This window comes from Pseudophryne corroboree, chromosome 4 (genome assembly GCF_028390025.1).
Source record: "Pseudophryne corroboree isolate aPseCor3 chromosome 4, aPseCor3.hap2, whole genome shotgun sequence".
NCBI classification, from domain to species: Eukaryota; Metazoa; Chordata; class Amphibia; order Anura; family Myobatrachidae; genus Pseudophryne; species Pseudophryne corroboree.
This window is the reverse complement of record NC_086447.1, coordinates 509,998,628-510,015,358: the sequence shown is the minus strand read 5'-3', so window position 1 is coordinate 510,015,358 and position 16,731 is coordinate 509,998,628. Positions and strand designations below refer to the sequence as shown.

Sequence of the window (16,731 nt, the reverse complement as noted above, 5' to 3'; positions counted from 1 at the left end):
TTTTCCCTTCTATAGGTAGAGGAATGGTAGTAGTTTTATTACATGTATGGGTACATGTTGTGCATCTTGTGGCTCCACACTTATAGAAACCTTTGATTTTGCTTTTTAACCATGTTGTATTCTTATCCCTTGTATCTTCCCCAGATCTTAATTGGCTTGGTGCCAATATGTTTTTTAGGGATTTATTTTTTCTAAAGACAAAATCAGGTTTCAATGGTAAAATATCACATAGGACTGGATCACTCCTCAGTCTACATAGACGATCTATTTATTATTTGGGATTCTTCTTCTTTCACCAATTTTGTTGATTTTCTCAACACTAACACCTATAATTTAGTTTTCACTACGACTTTCAGCACTTCCAAACTCACCTTCTTGGATTTGACCATTGAAATAGTGAATGGTCAGATTCAGACCTCCAATTTTGTTAAGGAAGTGGGTAGTAACGCCTATTTAAATTACAGGAGTGCACATCATGTGGCATGGAAGAACAATATACCCAAAGGGCAATTACTACGTCTTCGTAGAAATTGCTCTAACATAGAGTCCTTTACCAAACAAGCAGAAATCCTAATGAAGACCTTCCAATATAAAGAATATCCCCAACATCTGTTAAATCAAGACATGAGAGAAGTACTGGATTTAGATAGAGAATCTCTATTGGTTTTGAAAGCTAAAAATAAACTGAAAGGGGAGAACAAGGAATGGGCCTTTATCTCAAAATTTAATTCCAGATCTAATGAGATCAGATCCGTAGTGAAACGTAATTTTCACATGCTGAGGAGTGATCCAGTCCTATGTGATATTTTACCATTGAAACCTGATTTTGTCTTTAGAAAAAATAATTCCCTAAAAAACATACGTACATATAATAAAAATAAATTTAATGATCGGAAACATACGTACATATAATAAAAATAAATTTAATGATCGTACTTCCTATAATAACCATTATAGAACACAGGATTATAGAGAGAGACCACGTATATATCCAAATACTCAGAGATACCCCAGACAGGAATGGAGGGAAAGAGAAATTGGAAATGAAAGGAGGAGACCTAAGGTTCAAGGGTTATATACTAACAAATCTAAGCGGTATTATTTAAGGGAAGTCCCGACATTTACTCCTAGGGCTGGATATATAAATAGGACCAGACCATCCGAAACAGAAGATGATTATGACACCACTCCTGGTAAAAATGTTTTTTTAGAGACAGGCAGAAATCAGGATCATGCCAGCTGGCAATTAGTGAAAGACCAAAGAAAAAGATACAGAAACAGAGACATCGAGGATGTAGAGGAGGTAGAGGAAAACAGGACAAAAACCCCGTGCAGAAGATAAATACAAATAAAAAAAATAAAAAAGGCAAGGGTATCTATAATCTGTCGAAAAGAGTTCTGACAGAACAAGAGATTGACCTATTAGAAAAAGGCATGAATTATGCACCTGTGTCCAAACCCAACCTGTTCAGATTATTCGTGGATCTCAACAGATATGTACGGACTCTTAGCCGCAAGCGTTACTTTGCATTAAAGGCGCTTAAGGCCCAAAAAAGTGATGATAAACCTATCTTGCTAGATCAGGATGATGATATAGCTGTTGAGATCCTAGAATCATTACAAGAAAAAACGGGAGATAACTTACGTATAGATTGTAAATCAGAAATTCAAATGTATAATGTGAATAACCCCTTTAGAAAAAAATCGGATTTTTATCCATTAAACTATAAAGGACCCTATGTTGAAAGCTTTTATAAATCCACCCTGGCAAGCTTTAGGAAGATCTGTGAGGATTCTGAGAAAAACATATACGGAGACAACTTGACCCTGGGGAACGTAAAGCTATGAAAAATCTCTTGAAAAATAAAGAGATAGTAATAAAACCGGCGGATAAGGGCGGTGGGATTGTCGTGCTTGATGTGGATGATTATTCAAATGAATGCCTTAGACAGTTAAATGATGGTATATTTTACACAAAATTAGGAGGCAATCCCACCGCCAAATTCCAGAGTGAATATGTAGCATTATTGGATGATGCCCTGGCTGTTGGAGCTATATCAAGAGAAATATTTAAAATATTTAAATTTTTACTTTGTCCCTACCCTATTACTGCCACTTTTTATTGTTTGCCCAAAATTCACAAAACACTCACCAACCCACCTGGGCGTCCTATTATTTCTGGAGTGGGTTCTTTAACCAATAATTTGTCCTTTTTTGTTGATCACTATTTACAGGGGCACGTGGAGGGTCTGAGATCCCATATTAAAGATACACAGCATTTTTTAAATATTAACAAAATTACTTGGAAACAACATTATTATTTAGTTACTTGTGATGTTGAATCACTTTATTCTAATATTCCTCACATTGGTGGTATTAAAGCAGCAGAAAAATATTTGTCACAGGATGGGATCCCTGACTCTCTACGTGCCTTTATACTTAATTCTATTCATTTTATATTAACACATAATTATTTTTTATTTGATTCACAATATTATTTACAGACACGGGGTGTGGCCATGGGAGCCAGATTCGCACCGAGTCTGGCTAACTTATATATGGGGGTCTTTGAGGACCAACATGTGTGGGGAGGCGGACTCGGTGAGAGTCTGGTGTACTATGGCCGCTTTATAGATGATTTATTTATAATTTGGGGGGGCACATTAGAGCACCTACTTAGTTTCACTGAAAGTTTAAATAATAATAATTATGGACTTAAATTTACTTACACGTACAGCCATACTGCACTAAATTTTCTTGATGTAGCGCTAACAGTAGAGGATGAAAAATTGACCACAAAAACCTATATCAAACAGGTTGATCAGAATAACTATCTTCATTACAATAGCTCTCATAAAAGAGAGTGGAAAGAAAATATCCCCAGGGGCCAATTTGTCCGTTTACGTAGAAATTGTTCATCTGTGACATCATACAGGGCACAGGCAACTAAACTCATGACCTCATTCATAGAACAGGGATATCCGTCTACAGTACTTGAGGGGGCCTTATGGGAAGTAGAACAACTAGACAGGGCCATGTTATTAAAACCCAAAGAAAAGAAAAGTAATACCTTGATGGAGGATAAAAATAAAAAAAGAAAGATGTTTGTCACACAGTATAATAGTTGTGCTTATAAGATCCAACAAACTATAAAAAGAAACATGTCCCTTCTAATGCTTGATGAGGTACTAAAACCACAACTAGATCAAAGAGGGGGAATGATCTTTCGAAAGAGCGATAATTTACGCTCTATTCTGGTGCCTAGTCACTTCGAAAGAACTAAAAAGAAATCAATTAGTGAGGATACATGGATACCTATAAAACCACCAGGATTTCACAAATGTGGGAAACAAAACTGCCTATCTTGTAAATATCTACCCAGAAAAAGTATGACATATACGTCGGGTAATACGGGGGAGCTATTCCATATTAAAGATTTTCTTAACTGTACATCAACATATATCATATATCTAATCACCTGTAGGTGTGGTGCCCAGTACATAGGGAGAACTACACGCACTATGCATATCAGATATATGGAACATAGAAGAAATATCTTGAAAGGAGCTAAACCTCCATTATCCAACCATATTATATGTTGTCAGAACTCCAATTTTAACAACTGTACTATGATAGCAATAGAACAAATCAAAAACACTGCAAGGGGCTGTGATCGATTTAATAAATTATGTAAAAGAGAAGCATATTGGATATATAAAATGAATACACTAACTCCGGTTGGTTTAAATGACACTGTAGAACTTAATGCAATTTAATATTATCTGTGATACATTGTAATAAAATAAGTATAATAAATAAAACAAATATATAGATAGCAAAGGTGTATTAAATCTCCACTATGTCTCTGTAACATCCGTCTGTATAGCCTGTTTTATTTTCTAGGACCAGGGTTAGGATTTGTTTTGTGGGGTGGGAAGAGGGGGTGTGGAGGGGGAAGATCTAAATAAAGGAAACAAAGTGGGAAAAAGAGATCTATGGTAGGGCGTGTCGAGATATGTAGCATTATTATATGATTATGATATACGGATTTAATAATGCAAGATAATCATGTGCAAAATGATAGATGTTAGGTGATGATCATGGAATCAATATTATGCCAAAATTGCAGTTATACTTGTAATGTTATAAATTTACAATATTGCATTATTAAATAACATACTTAATTATGGAAATTTCCTAAAAAAATTGAGAATAAAAATATCCATACAACTCACACACAGTAGTGTAAAGATCTAAGCACACTATGTGTGATTTGGATGATTTCCTCTAAATTTATTTTAGCTCTAAATTTATCTTAGCTCTAAATTTATTCTGGCTCTAAACATGTAGGTCAGTTGTGCCATATATAGATTTACCCATTAGAAGGTGGATTTTAGTATATTAAGTATAATGGTATAAAAGTATATATTGCACGAAATGTTCAAATATATAGTGTCTAAAGCAGCTACAATACTGATTTAAAGATGGATATTATGTAACCAAGAGCTTCGCACAAGGTAGAAAACAATATGTCCGTTTAAATGAAAAGCCGTGAAAACGAGGCTTGGAACGCGAGCGCATTGCGCATGCGCGAACCGGCAATCCGGTATATAAGGTTCTATCAATGGAGGAGAGTTATTCTACACACTGAGGAAGCCGCTGAAGCCGGAGGGTAGGCGGAGAAACGCGTTTGTTGACTCTTTGGCCGTCTGAATCACTGCATTCTGCTATCACAGCTACTTTGGCCACTACTGCTACATTGGAGAGAGGCTTTTTCCTAAAAGGGAACACTGCGCAGGTCTTCATCTGTCCACCGGTCTCCATGAATCAGGCTGCAAAGCCCTTCATCAATTAAGGAGAGGTATCAATCCGAGGTACACAGCTAATGTACCTTAGGTGGACTTTGGACTGCAGTGTTTAATTACTGCCTCTCACATATATGCTTTTATATTAGCAGAATTTATTTCTATCAGCTATCTATTGGTTATACTAACAACGTTATAAGTACTAATATGGATGGACTCTAATCAGTGACATCTGCTTGATTAACATCGTAACTTACCTGCATGTGGACTGGCTTAAAAATTTCATGCTGCTTGCTGAATTAACATCTTGCACTTCACATGTGGGATTTATTAGCTAATGAAGATCGGCTCATATAAGCTTGTTATGTGCTATTAATTCAAAGTTTATCTGTATACTATATCCCTATGTGTCTTCTTTAACTAAAGCCATATAGGGACTATAACATCTACACAGTGCACTTTATTCATGTGGAAAAAATATAGTATTTGTATGTGACAAAACACATTTTTAACATTATTTTGTATGTTTTAGTATTTTAGCACTGGCCGGTGCTTTATTGTGATAAAAATATATATATGAAGTAAAAATTATTTTTACAAAGTGAGAAGCGCTGTCTTATTGTTTGGATAACCTAAAAAACATATTGGCACCAAGCCAATTAAGATCTGGGGAAGATACAAGGGATAAGAATACAACATGGTTAAAAAGCAAAATCAAAGGTTTCTATAAGTGTGGAGCCACAAGATGCACAACATGACCCATACATGTAATAAAACTACTACCATTCCTCTACCTATAGAAGGGAAAAATATTCCAATTAAAAGCTTCATTAATTGCAACACTATGTGGGTTGTGTATCTTTTGCAATGTGACTGCCACTTAAAATACGTAGGTAGAACAACTAGGATGTTAAAAACGAGATTCATGGAACATAGAAGAAACATCAATAATGGGGTCACTAAACATAGTGTCTCCAGACATTTTGCTCTCCAACATAATAAGGATCCATCCTCTCTAAGTATCACGGGATTAGAATATATCCCCAAAACAACTAGAGGGTGTGATAGGTTTACTAGATTATGTAGACAGGAAATCTTTTGGACCTTTCAGCTTGATACACTTTTCCCTAGTGGTCTAAATGAAGCACTTGAGCTAAATGCTGTCCTCTAACTATATATCCCAATCCCTAGGTTGATTTTCACATACAATATATTAATTTATTCTGATGTTTTCACTAATGTATCGATCTATGTGTGTATCCACTCCGATATGCTTTTTCATATTTATATTTGTGTATAGATTCATAGGTTACCAACAGATGTTTTCTAATATATTCTAGACGAAGATTAATGACTAAACCCAATAATCGAATTAAACTGAGTGCCATAATATTAATCTACCAGTAGTTGGCACCAACTTAATAATTTAATGTATCATACATGCTAATAACGTTTTTCAAATATATATATATGCTATTGAATATAGTGAATACAAAATATAGCTATTGAGAAAATATATATAGAATACTATGTGAGCCTCTTGACAAAGATATATGGTTATCTGCTGATTAAAAACTGAGGTGAGATCTAATGAGTGCCATAATATTATTTTACCACAAGATGGCACCAATCTATTAATCTAATGTATTGTACATGGATCCAACGTATCTCAAATATATCTATATGTTATTGAATGTTTTATATATAGAACACACATGTTGATGATATGCTTAGAATATTCTGTAAGCCTTTTACATGGGGATTAATAGTCATTTGTTTACTGAAAACAATGAGATAAATCTCTAATATACTATTGGTCCGGACGATCACGTGATATATAAATGCTCTCTATGAAGGAGACCTCATGTGACTAACAACGTGACGTCGGGTGTCCGGTCACGTGACCGGAACGGGTCTCCTCGTGCGGCCCGTCTCCTGGTTACAGGATGCCGGGCTTGTCGGAGGTCTGGCCGAGTTCCGGTCACGTGACCGGACGCTAACCAATGGGAACGAGTTTGCGTTCCATACACAGGAAATGGTTCCGCGATCATGTGATCGGGAACCGGCTTCTTCAATCTCTAATTCTATACAAAAAAGGCTTTATATTAATAAAAACCTGACGCATTAATGGTACTATGGTCTCAGTGTCTGTTACTAAACATGGAAACTGGATAGAATTTCATTTTAAGCACTATTTAAATGTATCTAGTTTGTCACACCTGTTTTGCATGGGCTATTAGCACTGCTATATAAAGGGCATCCAGTCACTGTAACACATCACCTTGAAAAAGCTGTGTGAAACAGCGAAACGCGTCGGTGGTTTAGCTGGACTCTGATTCTTCATCCCCATATAAAAGCCTAGAAGTCGGATATAGGAACTCCTTTCATCAGCAAATTGGATATCTGCACCATTGGACCTGAGCAACTAATTGGACCAAATAGCTTCTTGAACCAAGCCACGTAAGGTCATTCCAATAGCAGTTGGTATTTTTCCATTCGCTTATAATTGTTCCTGGACTGTGGCAGCATTCCTGGGGATGAACTGGTTTACTTGAGTACCGGCAAACAATATAATTACCATACAAAGCATATGGGACTTTTTAAATTTTTGCAGTGCTATGTTATGCCCGAATTCAATCATATATATTTTATTTTAATTATCTGTTGCAACAGTAATATTTTTTAATCACTTTATTAAAATTGTGAGAAATTTCATATCCAGTTTCCAAGCGCTTATTCTTATTTATTGTTGTTTTAGTTGTGGGGCCTAACTAACCCCGTTGTATCAGCTGCTCTAAGGAAAGCAACTCATTACGAGCGCCAAAGGTATTGCTTGGTAATCCATTTCTCACCTATGTGTGTGAGAGGGTGTCTCCGTCGACAACGCCGACTTGTTTGGATATGTGTAAGTGCTAAGGTGAATTTATTGCACAAAAGGTTAGGGAACAGACAGGAAATCTACCCATGTCTGTCCCTATGTCACAGAGACCTTCAGAGTCTCTCAATGCTCACTATCCATAATAACAAACACTGGTATTGACATGGAGTTTAACTCCACTGTCGACTACGATAATGCAAAGTTACAGCCAAGATGGCTATAAGGTATTCAATATATGATTATTGAAATAATAGATGATTTGCATATCACTGATGACTCATCTGTCCCTGACACGAGAGTACACATGTTTAAGGGGAAGAATGCTGAGGTAAATTTCCCTCCTCTCATGAGGAAAAAGAGCGGGAATCTCCAGACAAGAGACGGCAGCTTCCCACAAGAGAATTCTCAGGCTGTATCCTTTCCCCACTAGGGCCAGGATATGTTGAGAATCTTCCCCTTGGGTGTCCTGTTTGCACAGACGGTAGCACTTGCTATTCTCAGGGATCCTGCAGATAGCGTGCACATTCTAGTATACTACCCAGACCGGCGATTGTGTCGGCATGGGTTTATAGCGCTGTGGCAGCGTGGTCAGGTACCTTATCAGCAGAGATGAGACCCTAGTATGCAATATAAATATATTAAAGATGCTGTCTTAAGTGATAGATATATAGTTATAAAGCATGCCCAAAGAGACATGAGTATACTGGGTCCTAGAGTCAAAGCTATGTTGATCTCTGCTTGACGTGTCCTGTAGAATATGCATTGGACAGATGATGCCAACTTAAGAGGCATATGGAAGGCTGAGGATTGTGTGGAGAAGGGTTCTCGGGCCTGGTCTCCACAGCTATAGCTGGTAATTCTGCTAGTTTGCCTTATATTCCTGCACAGCCTAAGAAAGCACAACATTATTAAATGCAGCCTTTCGTATAAAGAAACAAAGTCTGAGGGGCGTCCTTTCTTGTCAGAGCCGGGCAGCTAGTTCCCAGGAACAGAAGTCCTCCCCGGTCCCTACAAAAATCCACCAATGTCGCTGGGGCTCCACAGGCGGAGCTAGGCCCGGTGGGGACACGCCTTCGTAAGTTCAGCCACAAGTGGGTTCACTCCCTGTTCGATCTCTGGGCAATAGATATTGTGTCTCAGGGATACAAGCTGGACTTGGAGAAGATGCCCCCTCACCGACGGCCCTGCGGGCTTCCCCCCAAGAGAGGGAGCCAGTGTTATCTGCAATTCACAAATTGTATCTTTAATAGGTGGTGTTCAAGGGTCCCCTCCTTCAACAAGAGGGTGTTATTAGACCATGTTGTAATCCCGAAACCAGACGGTTCGGTCAGACCCATATTGAATTAAAAATCCCTGAACATATACCTGAGAAGGTTCAAGTTCAAGATGGAATCGCTAAGAGCGGTCAGTGCAAGCCTAAAAAGGGGGAGACTTTATTGTGAATCGGGACATAAGGGATGCATACCTTCAGGTCCCCATTTATCCACCTCATTAGGCGTACCTCAGAATTGCGGTACGGGATTGTCATTACCAATTTCAGATGTTGCCGTTTGGTCTCTCCACGGCCCCGAGAATATTCACCATGGATATGATTGTGCTCCTGCGGAAGCAAGGTGTCACTATTATCACGTACTTGGACGATCTCCTCATAAAAGCGAGATCAAGAGAGCAGTTGCTGAACAGCGTATCACTTTCTCTGGAAGTGTAACGGCAACACGGCTGGATTCTATATATTCCAAAGTCGCAGTTGGTTCCTACAGCTCATCTGCCTCTCCTAGGCACGATCCTAGACACAGACCAGAAAAGGGTTATCTCCCGATAGAGAGAGCTCAGGAGCTCATGACACTGGTCAGGAATCTATTAAAACCAAAACAGGTGTCAGTGCATCACTGCACTCGAGTCCTGGGAAGGATGCTGGCATCATACGAGGCCATCCCCTTAGGCAGGTTCCATGCGAGGACCTTCCAATGGGACTTACTGGACAAGTGGTCCGGATCACCTCTTCAGATGCATCGGTTAATCACCCTATCCCCCCAGGGCCAGGGTGTCTCTCCTGTGGTGGCTGCAGAGTGCTCACCTTCTCGAGGGCCGCAGATTCGGCATTCAGGACTGGATCCTGGTGACCACGGATGCAATCCTCCGAGGGTGAGGGGCAGTTTCACAGGGAAGAAATTTCCAAGGTCTGTGGTCAAGTCAACTGACTTGCCTTCACATCAATATCCTGGAACTAAGGGCCATATACAACGCCCTAAGTCAAGCGGAGATCCTGCTTCGCGACCAACCGGTTCTTATCCAGTCAGACCGCAGGGGTTCATGTAAACCGCCAAGGCGGCACAAGGAGCAGGGTGGCGAGGGTAGAAGCCACCAGAATTCTTCGCTGGGCGGAGAATCAAGTAAGCGCACTGTCAGCAGTGTTCGTTCCGGGAGTGGACATCTGGGAAGCAGACTTCCTCAGCAGGCACGACCTCCACCCGGGAGAGTGGGGACTTCATCAGGAAGTCTTCACGCAGTTTACAAATTGATGGGAACTGCCTAAGGTGGACTAGATGGCGTCCCACCTCAATAAAAAGCTAAAAAAGGTTTTACGCCGGGTCAAGGGACCCTCAGGTGATAGCTGTGGTCGCACTAGTAACACCGTGGGTGTACCAGTCTGTCTTCTGTATTCCCTCCTCTTCCTCTCATACCCAATGGCTGAGAATTGTAATAAAAGGAGGAGTGAAAACAATATTCTTTGCTCCGAATTGGCCAAGAAGGACTCTGTACCCGGAGCTGCAGGAAATGCTCTCAGAGGACTCAGGGCTTCTGCCTCTCAGACAGGACATGTTGCAACAGGGGCCCTGTCTGTTCCAAAATTTACCGCGGCTGCATTTGACGGCATGGCGGTTGAACACCGGATCCTAGCGGAAAAGGGCATTCCGGATGCAATTATTCCTACGCTGATAAAGGCTAGGAAAGACGAGACAGCAAGACTTTTTCACTGTATATGGCGAAAATAGGTTGCTTGGTGTGAGGCCGGGAAGTCCCTACAGAGGAATTCCAGCGGGGTCGATTCCTGCACTTCCTACAGTCAGGAGTGACTTTGGGCCTAAAAATTAGGATCCATAAAGGTCAAGATTTCGGCCCTATACATTTTCTCTAAAAATGAACTGGCTTCACTGCCTGAAGTTCAGACGTTGTTCCGGGGGTGCTGCATATTCAGCCTCCTTTTGTGCCACCGGTGGCACCTTGGGATCTCAACGTTGTGTTGGATTTCCTGAAATCCCACTGGTTTGAGCCACTTAAGACCATGGAGCTAAAATATCTCACGTGGAAAGTGGTCATGCTATTGGCCTTAGCTTCGGCTAGGCGTGTGTCAGTATTGGCGGTTTTGTCATGTAAAAACCCTTATCTGATCTTCCATATGGACAGGGCAGAATTGAGGACTCGTCCCCAATTTCTTCCTAGGGTGGTATCATCGTTTCATTTGAACCAGCCTATTGTGGTGCCTGCGGCTACTAGGGACTCGGAGGATTCCAAGTTGCTGGACGTAGTCCGGGCTTTGGAAATGTATGTTTCCAGAAAGGCGGGAGTCAGAAAGTCTGACTCGCTGTTTATTCTGTATGCAGCCAACAAGGTTGGCGCTCCTGCTTCGAAGCAGACTATTGTTAGCTGGATCTATAGCACGATTCAGCTGGTTCACTCTGCGGCTGGATTGCCGCATCCAAAATGGTGAAAGCCCATTCCACAAGGAAGGTGGGCTCTTCTTGGGCGGCTGCCCGAGGGGTCTCGGCTTTACAGCTTTGCCGAGCTGCTACTTGGTCGGGGCCAAACAAGTTTGCTAAGTTCTACAAGTTTGATACCCTTGCTGAGGAGGGCCTTGAGTTTGCTCATGCGGTGCTGCAGAGTCATCCGCACTCTCCCGCCCGTTTGGGAGCTTTGGTATAATCCCCATGGTCCTTACGGAGTTCCCAGCATCCACTAGGACGTCAGAGAAAATAAGAATTTACTCACCGGTAATTCTATTTCTCGTAGTCCGTAGTGGATGCTGGGCGCCCGTCCCAAGTGCGGACTCTCTGCAATACATGTATATAGTTATTGCTTAACTAAAGGGTTATTGTTATGAGCCATCTGTTACTGAGGCTCAGTTGTTGTTCATACTGTTAACTGGGTATGGTTATCACAAGTTGTACGGTGTGATTGGTGTGGCTGGTACGAGTCTTACCCTGGATTCCAAATCCTTTCCTTGTTGTGTCAGCTCTTCCGGGCACAGTTTCCTTAACTGAGGTCTGGAGGAGGGGCATAGAGGGAGGAGCCAGTGCACACCAGATAGTACCTAATCTTTCTTTTAGAGTGCCCAGTCTCCTGCGGAGCCCGTCTATTCCCCATGGTCCTTACGGAGTTCCCAGCATCCACTACGGACTACGAGAAATAGAATTACCGGTGAGTAAATTCTTATTTTTTCCACCACCTGTTTACCTTGGGATGCTCGGAAGAGGGTGGCATTGACTTACACCATTGATTCTCTCCTTTCGGATAGCGTCATTACTTCCATACCTCCGCTAGAATGTAAACTGGGGTTTTTCTCAAACTTGTTCCTTGTTTGAAAGCTCATTCGGGATGATTTTTAAAATCTCTTGGAACACCAAATTGTGGGTAGATTATTTTCAGATGTAATGTGTTTTGATCTGTGACCCGCAGCTTGAATGCCAACATATTTTTGGCCTCCTTAAACATCAGAGACTCTTATCTCCATGTTCCTATTTGGGAAGGTCATCATTTCCCTCCTCCACTTTGCAGTCGTCCTGATCACTATCAATTCCAGGCGCTACCATTCAGAATTGTAATGCCTCCTTGAGTCTCCACCAAGATCATGTTGGTGATGGCGAGCTTACTGCGCAAACAAGGTATATCGAACACACCTTATTTAGATGATCTTCTTGTGAAAGCTGATATTGCTTTACAGTTAAGACAGCACCTAGATCGCATGGTTCAGGTAACTCAAAAACACGGTTGGACCCTGAACTTCAAAAAGTCACAACTAACTCCTTGTCAGCAACTTCAGTTTCTGGGGGTTGTCTTTGACACCTCTCTCCAGAGGGTTTTCTTGCCAGAATCCAAAGAACCGAACCTGCAGAACTTGGTCACGTTAGTACTGTCAGCACCTCATCTGTCGATCTTGTTGTATATAAAGCTTTTGGGCACAATGGTTTCCACCTTTTGAGATCATTCAGTATGCCAGGTTTCACTTGTGGGAGTTTCATTGGGGAAACTCTCCAGAATTGGACTGGATGCTCAGCATCCCTCGCGTCTCCGTTTCACATTCTGTCAAGCAGCACTCGTCAATCTCTACAATGGAGGCTTGTTCCTGATCATCTCCAGGGTTGATCCTTCGTCACTCCATATTGTGTCATTGTGACACATCCTCCTTGGATGGAGTGCCATAACTTTACATCTTCGGCTCAAAGGCCTTAGGCAGAGCCGTTCGGACGGTGACCAATCATTGTGCTCAAGCTCAGAGCCATCTTTATGGCTGTTTTGGAAGCGGTCTGTTCTGGCCGGACAATTCATATTCAGTCAGACAACGCCACGGTGGTGGCATATATAAATGATCAAGGAGGCACAAAGGGTGCGGCAGAGGTGGCCTGAATACTGTCCTGGGCAGAGACTTTTTTTTCTAGCATTATCTGCTGTTTTCATCCCAGGGGTTTAAAATTGGGAAGCATACTTCCTCAGCAGAACCACATTTCACCTTGGGGGTATGGTCGATCAATCTGGAGGTCTTCCAGTAGTTTGTTTGGAAGTAGGCCCTTCTGCAGGTAGATATGATGGCCTCTCTGCACAATTACGAAGTTCAACACTTTTTTGTGTGAGATCCAGGGACCTGCTTGCTTTTGCAGTGGATGCCACGACTCTTTCGTGGGACTTTCGCCTAGCATATCTGTTTCCTCCGACCCCAATGTTGTCTTGGATTCTCAAGGTCCCGTAGGTCCCGGGTGACGTCTTCCACTTTATCCTGACCTGCTGCAACAAGGTACGTTTTGGCATGTGAACCTTCCTCAGTTGGCTTTAATTGCTTGGCTTTTGAAACCAAGCTTTTAATCACTTAACTGGCATGGGCATGGTCAGATCACATGCCACCCCACTGTGTCCCCTAATTTTTGACGAAGATATCCGTTCTGCAGATGTGCATAATATAATATTTTAATATTAATAAAAAATAAAGAAGAAAAAAACTCTTATGAACGGTTTTGAAGTGAAAAATCTCCAGTTAAGTGGTTAGAGCAGTGGTCTCCAACCTTAATAGGGGTGTGAGCTACTATTGGAATATAAAACCTCTGAAGGGGCTACCCCCTTCCCCCAATGCGCGTGTGTTCCTGCGAAAGTGGGTGTGGCCTCACAACTACAAGTAATGCCCCCCACGTGTAGTGCTAGATACACACATAATGCCCCTCAGTAGTGCCTGATACACAAATAATGCCCCTCAGCAGTGCCAGATATTCAAATAATGCCCCTCAGCAGTGCCAGATATTCCAATAATGCCGCCCACCGCAGTGTCCGATACAGTGACCCACACAGTGCTAACCCTTGCTGGCTTCTTCTACTGCCGCCGGTGCTGCTCCTCGTGTATGAGGGACAGAAGGGGAGGAGAGCGCAGCGCGCGCCTCTCGAAGTCCGGAGAGCGGCTGCAGTGAGGGTGACAGAGTCTCCGGCGGCGGGCATTTCAAATATGGTGCCTGTAAGTGAGCCAATCAAAACTCGCGGTCCGGCAGCGAATCAGGTGCCGCCACTGCCGGTCCACGAGCTCTGATTGGCTGACGGCCGGCACCATATTAAAAATGAAGGGAGGAGGAGTGCCAGTGCCTGCCCAATCCCGTGCGCTCTGTGAGCTACCGAAAATACTACGGCGAGCTACCGGTAGCTTGCGAGCTACGGGTTGGATATCACTGGGTTAGAGGCTAACCGCTTCCCTCCCTCGGTAGTCCACACTAGAAACAGACTAGAAACAGTCCCTCAAATTTTTTAGCTTTCCTTCGGGGAGGTTTGGGTGCTGATTTAAAATTGTTCTTTAGAAGTCCAGATTTCGGACATGTCAATTTACTTCCAAAGGCATTTGACCTTTCCACAAGTCCAAATTCTTTTTACAGGGTGTGGTGTGGATTTATCCACCTTTTCATCCACATGTAGCGCTGTGGAATCTGGTCCGATCCGGTCCCCAACTGGCTCCTTTCGAACCCTTAGAGTCAGCGCGGATCTACAGTTCATTATTTGAAAGCTGGTCTTTCTTTTTGTTACAGATGTGTCCTTTAGAAAAGCAAATTTCAACATGCTGAAATGAGCACTAAAGAACATTGATTGATTGAGAAATTTTGTTTCATGGCAAGAACACTGCTGAAATGTGCGATACTTTTAAAAATTTGCTTGATAAGAGATTATACGGGCAGTAAACACAGGAGTATTAAATCTATACTGATGTGGCTTAATAAGAAGTTTAAGGAATAAATGGATAAAAAGAGGCGTGCTTTCAAAGCGTTTAAATCTGACAGGAAGGCGGGGTCATTCCAGTACTACAAGGAATGTAGCAAAAAATGCAAAAAAGAAATCGGAGGAGCTAAAATAGAAAATGAAAAGCAAATTGCTAAGGAGAGTAAAACAAACACTAAAAAGTTTTAAGTATATAAACTGTAAAAGGTTAAATAAAGAGAATATAGGACCATTAAAAGGCGAGTTGGGAGTCTTGATTAATGATGACAAAGGATATGCAGAAATATTGAAAGATTTTTTTTCATCTGTGTTTACTAGAGAGCAGCAGATGGTGGGAGTAGTGCATAACAAAAGTAATGATAATGTCCCGTTGCGGAGTACTTGTTTAAGTGAGGAAGTAGTGCGGCAGAGACTAAGCAAAATTAATAAATCTCCTGGTCCAGATGGACTTCACCCAAGGGTTCTTAGGGATCTTAACTCAACTAGCAAGGCCTTTATATTTGATTTTCTATGATTCAATTACACCAGGCATGGTACCAAAGGAATGGCATATAGCAGAGGTAGTGACAATATTTAAAAAGGGTATTAAAACTCATCCTGGTAACTATAGGCCGGTAAATTTGACATCTATAGTGGGGAAAATAATGGAAGGTATAATAACGGAATAGCATACAGGAGTGCTTGGAGACCTCCAAGATTATTAGTAGGAACCACATGGTTTTGTAAGGGATAGGTCATGTCAAACTAACTTAATTGGCTTCTATGAGAAAGTATGCGATCATCTTGACCAGGGAAACGCAGTGGATGTGGTCTATTTAGAACACCGCAAGGGTCCATACTCGGGCCACTACTGTTCAACATATTTATTAATGACCTAGGAGTAGGTCTCGAAAGCACAGTGTCAATTTTTGCAGATGACCCTAAACTGTGTAGGGTAATTAATTCAGACATGGATGTTGAGTCTGTGCAGAACGACTTATTTAAACTGGAAGTTTGTGCAGATAAATGGAGAATGGAGGTTCAATATAGAAAAATGTAAAGTTATGCACTTTGGGACTAAAAATAAACATGCAACCTATAAATAAAATGGGGAAAATGTAGGGAAACGGAATTTGAAAAAGATTTGGTGGTGCTCATAATAGACTTACGGTTCTATTCAATTAAAGTCGGAATTGCAGTCAAGACGGAAAGATGGCACTTTCCGACTTTTTTAGGTTGAATCAGAATTCGACCTATTCAAGTCAGTTGCCGTTTTTCCGGCTTTTTAGAAAACACGTGTATCGGCGGATTAACTACGGATCTATGTGTTTTGTCAAACTTGCGGTCATTTTCTACACTTTTTTGGCCCTTTTTCGACAATGCCGATTCAACTTAAAAAAAAAAAAAAAAAAAAAGTTGGATCAGCATTGTCGAAAATGTGCTAAGCCTGTAGGAAATGCCCGGAAATTGAATAGTGCAGTGTCGGATCCTCTCCATCAGAGAGGATCTGACACCAATTGAAGAGACCCGTTTGTAACAGTACCCAATGTCAAAGTGCATCAACAAAGGCAAATAAGGTGTTAGCATGCATAAAACGGGTAATTGAGA

General features: G+C 41.4%; 1 protein-coding gene across 4 annotated transcripts in view; it reads left to right on the top strand.

Moving 5' to 3' along the window:
- The window catches only part of GOPC (golgi associated PDZ and coiled-coil motif containing), a 146,890-nt gene that overhangs the window by 86,981 nt on the left and 43,178 nt on the right, over positions 1-16,731 (top strand). The gene's annotated exons all lie outside the window — the stretch shown is intronic.